Source organism: Carassius gibelio, chromosome B23 (assembly GCF_023724105.1).
Source record: "Carassius gibelio isolate Cgi1373 ecotype wild population from Czech Republic chromosome B23, carGib1.2-hapl.c, whole genome shotgun sequence".
Taxonomy (NCBI): Eukaryota; Metazoa; Chordata; class Actinopteri; order Cypriniformes; family Cyprinidae; genus Carassius; species Carassius gibelio.
This window is the reverse complement of record NC_068418.1, coordinates 7,538,957-7,548,854: the sequence shown is the minus strand read 5'-3', so window position 1 is coordinate 7,548,854 and position 9,898 is coordinate 7,538,957.

The following is a 9,898-nucleotide window of genomic DNA, read 5'->3' as shown; positions in this document are numbered from 1 at the left end:
TCACGGACTAGCCACAATTAATTCTTGTTTACATTATTCCGCTGTAGTGATGACGATGTTCGAGAGAGTCCAGTCCAGTGACATGATCTGACACGACTGTAGCATTCAACACTGTGTGTGATTATAAAATAGCAATAATACCTACCCTGCATATGATTGTATGCATTGCGGTCTTAGAATGTAGTTTAACTGAGCAGGGAATATTTATTTATTTATTTTTGCGTAATAGAGCACTCCACAGCAACAGGTGCAGACTCGAGCGGAGCTGCTTATAAAATGAACCATGGTTACCCATAAGAGCAAATATTAACTCAAATATGCGCATTTCCAGGCAATTATTGAATCCAAGCGCTTATACAATTAACCCTGAAAACACTGCATTAATTTTCAGCATTTTCGAGGATTCGACACCCGTACTATGACCCTGTATGACGGCGAATGTGACGCGTGTGAGCCAAAGAGTTTAGCCAAGCGTTTGATCAGGTGCGCGCTCAGTCAGCAGAGGCTCGCAGTTGAGCCGGCAAAAGCATTAATCCCTCCGATGCACAGCAGGACTAGCACGTGATTTTGGACAATATATAAACCTCACAAGCAAGCAGTCCCATATCTTGATAGCTTTAAACAAATATCTTCTTAGTGTGTGGAGTGGGGCGGGATCGCCGGCAGTCGGAAATAGGAGTAGCGAAGGGTGCTCTTTAAACAGCTGAAAATCAGCGTGCACCTGTAAAGCAGGAAGGCTTTTTTTTTTTTTTTGGTCAGACTTTAATTTAGGCAACAGCATATGTTTTAGCATTTATATGAGCAGAATTACGATCTGTACATGTAATATAAAGCACTTCATTGTGTTGAGCAACAGCAAATCGCGGATTAAACCCAGTGTGTTGTAGTTGTCAGAGATGTTTGATGAAGCATCCCTGAAGCAGCAGCCGTTAATATCGACAGCATTGACCAAAGATTAACAAGGCTCGTGGGTATATTAACTGTGTTACCGGTGTGGTAATATGATAGCATGCCTCACAACGTAACTGAACAATAGCCTTTCAATAAACAATGTCTGAAGCATGTTCGCCAAATAGCACTAGTTTGTAAATATGAAATACTTTGCTTAGCTTCGTGATGACGTCCAAAGATGAATTAAAGTTGAAATGGTCAGTTGTTCGTGGATGCTTTGGTTTGTTGAATATATAGCTTGTTCCAGCGAGGAGCAGATCTCGTGTAGGTTGTGATTCGGTCATATTAGTACACACTGACGATGAATCGCGTGCGAAAGTCTATATCAAGCTTACTTGTATAAATTCAGTCTGCTGCTTGACAAACAACACGGCGAATTCGCTTAAGTTCGCGACTGAAATCTGGTGAGATATTCTGTGGAAATCCTGCAAAACCTGATTTGACGCTTGTATGGAGATAGATTCGCCGTCTGATAGTTCCTGAGCAAAGGTTCTCGTGAGCAGTTTGAGCCTTGCGAGTCGTTGAGCATACTTACCGAGCAGTAGTGGCACGTATATATATGTCCCGTGTCTAATAGGAGAGAGGTGGTGATTGGAGCGATTTGACAGCTGACCGCATCAGCTGTTCACAGCCTTGCCTCCGTGGCCTGGCTGAACTGACGCTGCGCTCGATTTAGGTAGAGCACTTTGAGCTGTGAGTCCCATAATGGGGGGTCAGGTTAACAGGTTAATGGGTGCCCAAAACACGGGTTTGATCTTTGATACATGGAAGGCGGGATGGATTCTCCTGTACGTAGGAGGAAGTTTGAGTCGGACTGCCACCGGACTAATGATCTTGGTGACAGGAAATGGGCAGATGAATTTGGGAGCAAGTTTATTAGACACGGAGCAGAGAGGAATGTTCTTGGTTGAAAGCCACACTTTTTGACCAATGACGTATACGGGAGGCTTCGACCGGTGGTGATCGGCCTTGACCTTGGTGTACGCCCCCACTTGGAGAAGAGTCTCACGGGCTCTAGTCCAAGTGTGGTGACACCTTTGGACAAAGGTATAAGCGGAGGGAACCGCGACATTCGGATTCCGTACTAGCAAAAACTGGTGGCTGGTAACCTAAACTACATTCAAACAGAGCAAGGCCCGTGGATGACACTGGTAATGAATTGTGGGCGTACTCCACTATAGAAAGTTGTTGGCTCCAAAAGGAAGGATTCTTGGAAACAGAACATCGCAATGCTCTCTCTAGATCTTGGTTGGCTCTCTCCATTTGACTATTGCTTTGGGGATGAAACCCCGAAGAGAGACTGACAGTCACCCCCAATAACTTACAAAATTCTTGCCAAAATTTGGACACAAATTGGGGTCCCTGTCAGAAACCACGTCCATAGGGAGGCCATGTAAGCGAAAGACGTGATCTACGACAGCAACCTCTGTCTCCTTGGCTGAGGGTAAGTTGGGCAAGGGGATAAAAAAGGCTGCCTTCGAGAACCAGTCCACGACAGTCAAAACGACCGTCTTGCCCTGGGAGGGCGGTAATAAAATCTAGCGCAATTTGGGACCAGAGTCTCGAAGGGACTGACAGCGGTTGGAGTAACCCATCTGGGGGTCGAATGGAAGTCTTACCAGTGGCACGAACCGAGCAAGCCAAAACAAAACTGCGGATGTTGCGAGCCATTAATGGCCACCAGAATCGTTGCTTCACCAAAAAACTGGTACAATTTACTCCTGGATGACACGCTATACTGGAACAATGACCCCACTGAATGATGTCAGACCGATACTCCTCTGGCACAAACACCCGGTTCGGTGGGCAATTGGGTGGAGGCATTACCCCTTCTAAGGCCTTCATAACCTTCGATTTGACCTCCCATCTGAGAGTGGAGACCACTAACGTCTCGGGTAAAATACACTCAGGAGTAGACGGGCGTTCGGAATTGGTCAAAAATAGGAGAAAAAGAATCGGGTTTGATGTTTTTGGAACCCGGGCGGTACGAAAGAGAAAAGTCAAAAGGTCCAAAAGAAAAGTGCCCACCGAGCCTGCCTAGAGTTGAGGCTTTTTAGCAGTTCTAATATATTCTAGGTTCTTGTGATCGGTCCAAACGATAAAATGTACCCCTGAACCTTCTAACCAGTGACGCCATTCCTCCAGTGCTAACTTGACTGCCAACAACTCTGTTACCAATGTCATAGTTACGTTCGGCAGGTGACAAACACGCAAGGATGCATCTTGTCATCTGTGGCAGAACATTGGGAAAGAACTACTCCTACCGCCACCTCTAACGCGTCGACCTCCACCACGAACTGACGTGATGGATCAGGAGCAACGAGGATGGGAGCCGAAACGAAACGGCTCTTAAGTTTGGCAAATACAGCTTCCGCTGTATCAGACCACCTGAACATCGTTCTGGGGGAGGTCAAGGCAGTCAGAGGCGCAACTAGTTGGCTAAGGTTACGAATAAAACGCCGATAAAAATTGGCAAATCCCAGAAACCTCTGTAGGGCCTTTCGGGAATCTGGACTTGGTCAATCTATCACAGCCTTTACCTTGTCAGGATCCATACGCATTCCCTCAGACGAGACGATGTACCCTAGAAAGGGAAAAGATTGTGCATAAAAAACACATTTCTCCGCCTTGACAAAAAGCCCATTCTCTAGCAACCTCTGAAGCACTCGTCTGAGTGCTGAACGGGTTCCTGGAGAGAAGACGAAAAGATCAATATGTCATCCAGGTAAACATATATGAATTGGTCAACCGTATCTCTCAGCACGTCATTGACGAGTGCCTGGAAGACCGCTGGCGAGTTGGATAGCCTGAAAGGCATAACCAAGTATTCAAAGTGCCCCCTAGGGGTATTAAATGCAGTCTTCCATTCATCACCCTTCCTTATGTGAACCAAATGATAAGCGTTACATAAATCAAATTTTGTGAAGATGGATACTCCCTGTAATCGCTCGAAAGCTGAAGACATCAACGGTAAAGGATAAGTATTCTTTACCGTGATGTTGTTCAACCCTCGGTAATCAATGCACCATCGCAGAGGTCCATCCTTCTTCCCCACAAAAAAGAACCCCGCCCCCGCTGGAGATGAGGAAGGTCTAATGAATTTGGATGCTAGAGAATCAGAAATATATTTCTCCATAGCCTCCCTCTCTGGAACAGAAAGTGAATATAACTTGCCCTTAGGCGGAGACTCTATGGTCTATGGCACAGTCGTAGGGACGATGTGGAGGAAGAGAAGCAAGGTAATGGTTCAGTTCCACTCGTAGTGCTAACTCGATAAGTCCATTGAGACTGGTAGGAAGGTCCAGCATATAAATCTCCTAGTCTGGCCGCCTCCCTACTCGCCCCCGCACGATCGAAGACCCTCTTCATATCCTCGGAGAGTGCCTGGAACGAAGCGCAGCCTGGGTCTTGATTCTCCCACACTGCCGTTCCCCAGAGAGCTGCCTTGCCCGATAACAGTGTCAACACAAATGCCACTTTGGACTGTTCCTGATCGAACATCTGTGGCTGTAATGCAAAGTGCATAGAACATCGGGTCAAAGATGCTCTGCAAAACTCTGGTTCACCTACATATCCTTCCGGTGTACGCAGTCTCGGTTCTCACCGCGGCTCTGGTAGAGAGAGTTAAACTGGCGGTGTGGGTGGCGCAGTGGGAACTCTTAGCTGTTGTATTTGTTGGGTGTGCTCGGACACCTGCGTCACAAGCGCTTGGACCGCCCGTCCTGTGATAGAGATGTTCTCCTCTTGGGTGTCCATTCTTGCGATGCTTCGAGCCGCGAACTCGTCCAAAGTCGTAGCGCCTGCTACATCCATAATGGGTCAGATCGTTCTGTTACGTAAGACAGAAACAGGATGTAAATGCAAAAACGCTATTTATTAGTACTCAGCACATTGGTCAGAACATTGAACAATGATGATCTCAGCACAGCAGAACAGGCGGGCGGACAATTTGAGACAAGAAATGCAGTAACTGTAAGAGTAAATAATAATTATAATAATGAAGATAATGATGATAATAATAATGATTATGCACCCGTTTGTAAGGAAGCGTGTAAATTAATTTCTCTTTCAAATGCTGTCACGAATGATAGGTTTAAGCCCTTTATACAGTCTTTTTATTATCATCATTATTATTATTATTATTATTATTAAACAATACAAACATTAAAACATTAAGGCAGTACACTTAAAAACATAAAGACAAAAAATAAATAATAATAATAGTAATAATATACACACAGATTTGTTGCCAGGGTAACTCCAGTCAATGGTCAAAGCTTATGGGTCTGTCATGTGATTAAGGAATGACTCGAAAAATCCAAAGACTCATGAGATTGAGATGAACTAATAAATTTTCTTTCTGGCTCAGACTGCATTGGTTAACTCAAACCTGAAGACTTGTCAGATAAGAGCTAAGGTGAATTAATCATAGACTGAAGAAGTAAATAATGAATTCTTCTTTTCTGTTTATTATAGCATTATAGTTTTGTATTTTTTGTAGTGTGATAAATGTTTAGTAGATAGGAAGTAACACGTGAGATATTACTTATATTTGATAAAATGATTGAATTGACTCAAAATAAGATTTGTTCATTTTGCTGAACAAGACTCAAAGGTCTGTGTCTGTAAAATGATCCGAACTTCCCATCACTACCTTGTAGACTACTCATACTAAAACTGCTTTAATCAAGGGATAGTTTGTCATCATATTGTCAAATTGTGTCAAACTGAAGTTGCAAATCTATGAAATTCTTTCTACTGTTCAGCACAAAAGAAGATATTTTACAGAATGTTGCTAACCAAACAGTTAAATGTGCAATTTTAATTCAGGTATACCTTTTTATTTTAAAATTTTATAAATGATATATTTTCTTAATTCTATTTATTATTTATTAAAATATTTGTATTTAGCTTAACACTTAATAGCCTGTTGAGGCAGCTTAATGGCTGTTCTATGATCTGCACTATGTTCAATCACATTAAGACAAATGGATTTTTTTTTTCGTTTCATATTCAAGAGATTGAGCTAGATGCAGTTTGCATTGAATGTTCTTCAACTTTAGTGCATCATCAATTTGTTTACTGATCTGTTGAAAGCAGTTATTTTGATGCCAAATGCTCTCCTCCTTTTCAAATTTCACACTGAAGCGGTGAATACAGCATATTTACCCACCGGCAACTATAGTTGCTGCACATGCAAATATGATTTTAAAAAATATAATAAAAAATGGGGAAAAAAGCAGAAAATGTTTAGATAGTGTCAGGGTTTTGCACTGACACTGTTTGCCTTGTGTTTTTGTTTCTTGTGTCTATGTCTTGTGTCAGCACATGGCCTTGTTCGCTTTCTTGGCCATGTGCTTCCTTAGCCCCTCCTCCTTGTTTCCTCTTTACCACACCCTCTTGTTAGCCATGTTTGTCAAATTGTACTCACCTCTCCTTCGTGTTTTCTCCCCATTTATACTGCCCCTTGACAACAAGACAAACAAAAATAAACAGATGTTCTTTTAACAGAGCATCAGAGGTACAAGCTGTAAAGGCACAGTCCTATTCTGGAAAAGAGGGTGGGATAAGCAGCTCAATTGCATTTAAAGGGTTAGTTCACCAACTTAATTATGGTGTTGCTGGGGTGAACCCCAATCAGAAGGACTCCATCATGCCCAGATCCAGCGGTGTGGGATTTCATGTCTATTCCACAGCGGAGCGGTGGGGGAGATTCCTAAAATGAACCACCCTACGTCAAAAGGGGAGTGAGGTGGGTGGTTTAGCACAATTATTCTGGTCCATGGCGGTAGGCATGGGGTACAATGATGAGGCACTTAAAGTCCTTTTAACGCCTACTTGAACAACCCTGTGCCTGAGTGGGAAATGGATGAGCTGGAGATCTTGGATTTTTGGACGTTCATAATGTACCTGCAACATCGATCTCAGTGGGATACCTCAGCCACACCTGTCTCTCCAGGTGTGATGGCCGACTCTAGACCGGTGTCTCCAGACAGGAGGACCTCCAGCCCAGCGCCACTGCACAAGGTGGTCGCCAGCCCAGCGCCACTGCACAAGATGGCTGCCAGCCCAGCACCACTACACAATATGGCCGCCAGCCCAGCGCCACTGCACTAGATGGCCGCCAGCCCAGCATCACTGCACAAGATGGCCACCAGCCCAGCATCACTGCACAAGATGGCTACCAGCCCAGCGCCACAGCATAAGGTGGTCGCCAGCCTAGAGCCACTGCACAAGATGGCCGCCAGCCCAGCACCACTGCGCAAGGTTGCCGCCATCCCAGCACCACTGCACAAGATGGCCGCCAGCCCAGAGCCAAAGCACAAGATGGCCGCCGGCCCAGCGCCTCTGCACAAGATGACAGCCACAGGTGACCCTCCAGAGTCGAGTCAGGTCCCCGTTGACCCTCCAGAGCCGAGTCAGGTCCCTGTTGACCCTCCAGAGTCACCATTTACACTACCACAGTTAGACCTCAGAAGTCAAGTCAAGTCACCAATGATCTTCATGGGCAAGGTCAAGTCACCGGTGTTCTTTATGAGCAAAGGCAAGTCACCGTTGATCTTCATGTGCAAAGTCAAGTCAATGTTGATCTTCATGAGCAAAGTCAAGTCACCGTTGATCGTGGTGGTCTTCTGCACCGCCCTGGTGGGCTACTGTCTCAACCACATGGTCCACCACACCGGTCCACCTCCCTCCTGGTCTCCTTGTGGTTGTTGTTTTGTTTTTTCACTTCCTGTCTCTGTTTCCCACTATGGACCTAGCCCTTCGTCCCTCCCCCTTATCCTCCGCCGGTCCACCTCCCTCCTGTTCTCCATCTGGTTGTTGTTTTGTTTTTTCACTTCCTGTTTCTGTTTCCTGCTATGGACCTGGCCCTCCGTCCCTCCCCCTTATCCTCCACCAGTCCACCTCCCTCCTGGTCTCTGTGTTCCTTGGTTTGTTTTGGGTTTGATGGAGCATCTGGTAGCTGCTCCTTAGAGGAGGGGGTAATGTCACAGTGTCTGGTCTGTGTTTCCCTGGGTGTCTATAGTGGTCTCATTTCCCTATAGGCACCCCACTGCAGGCACTACATTTCCCACAAAGCCTTGTCCCTTCATCACGGTTAATTGCACTCAACTGTCTCCACTTTCATTGTCTTCACCCATCTATATAAACTGGTCTGTTTTCTATCTTTGTCATGGAGTCCTTGTTTTCCGTCACCTGGCTTTCTCGTGTCCCCTAGTGTTTTTTTCTGTTTCTTGTTTTTGGACTGCTCTTCTTGTTATTGACCTCTTGCCTGTTTTTGGATTTGGATTTTGGATTCTCTGTCCCAGAGACCTTTTGTCTAAATTCATTTCCAAGGGGCTTTTAAAAATATCCATTTCCCACAAACAATGACCCCACCCCACAATGACTTTGGGCCCTGACCCGCAGAAGCCATCATCATCTCAATGATGAAAAGGAAGAAGAGATGGCCAGGTCCTTCAGAGGCCAGATCCCCCTCATTTAATTCTCGCAAATGCTTCCTTCTTTTATCTCTGTGCAATGGAATTTTGTCAGGCTGGGCACATCCTTCCCACTCATCATGTGCCAAGCAAATTACCACTGTGATAGTGCAGCCACTCACTCAAAAGAGCTCCTCTTCACATTTCCACAAATTTTCCTACCATGTTTGGCGACCTGCCACTCAAAAAACTCCAAGCTATCCTGGACTGGGTACGTTTACATGCAAACAAATAATCAATTTTTAATCAGATTGACGACTCAATCAGACTGAAAGGCTTTTCATGCTGCAACTGTGCAGCTGATTAGGACAACCTCCCACCAGCCCTTGTTTAAATTCTCATCCACAGGCAACCAATTTTGGAAACAGGGAGGGGCATTTTTACTGTGTGATAAATATGAACCGTATGGAAAAGCGGATTGAACACAAAATTGTGCATATACATTACAGAGGAAGTCCTCTTTTCAGATGAGAGCAAGTTTTGTATTTCATTTGGAAACCAAGGTCCTAAGTTCTTGAGGAAGGGTGGAGAAGCTCATAGCCCAAATTGCTTGAAGTCCAGTGTTAAGATTCCAGAGTCTATGATGATTTGGGGGGCATTTGCTGGTGTTGGTCCATTGTGTTTTTTAAAAACCAAACTCACTGAACCTGTTTACCAACAAATCTTGGAGTACTTCATGCTTCCGTCTGCTGACCAGCTTTTTTTTTTTCCAACAGGATTTGGCACTGCATTTTGCCAAAAGCACCAAATGTTGGTCAAATGATCATGGAGTTACTGTGCTTGACTGGCCAGCAAACTCACCAGACCTAAAGCCCATGGAGAATCTATGGGGTATTGTCAAGAGAAAAATGAGAAACAAGAGACCAAACAATGGAGATGAGCTGAAGGCCACTGTCAAAGACACCTGGGCTTCCATACCACCTCAGCAGTCCCACAAACTGATCACCTCCATGCCACACTGAATAGATGCAATAAATAAATTAAAAGGAGCCCCTACAAAGGGGGCACTATAGGGGACACTGTCGTCGTGTCCCGTGTCTGAAGCATACATTGAAAAAACACCAACGAGACGGCCGGCGACAGCCTCTAATGTCACTACCGGCGCAACTGTAAACAGGCACTGGGAGAACACGTCATTCTCTTCTTCATCTTCACTGACTGTTCTGTTTGAAGCGTGCATCTGAATGAACTGGTTTCTGTCTATCATGGCGAATTCTAGCAAGCGTTCAGACAATGTGTGCATCCGTGTCGGCGTTATTTGACAACCGCTGACACACACAATCTTTGCGTCATTTGTTTGGGTGAAGGGCACGCATGTGATGTCTTTGAGGAGGCAAGCTCCGCTCTCGTTCGTCTCCTTTTCAGAGGAAAAAAAGGCACCCATCTGCTTCCCGTTGTTCAGGACCCACCTCTGTTTAGGCACAGAGGAGAATGAGTTTGTGAGAATTCCAGGTGGCACTGTCTGA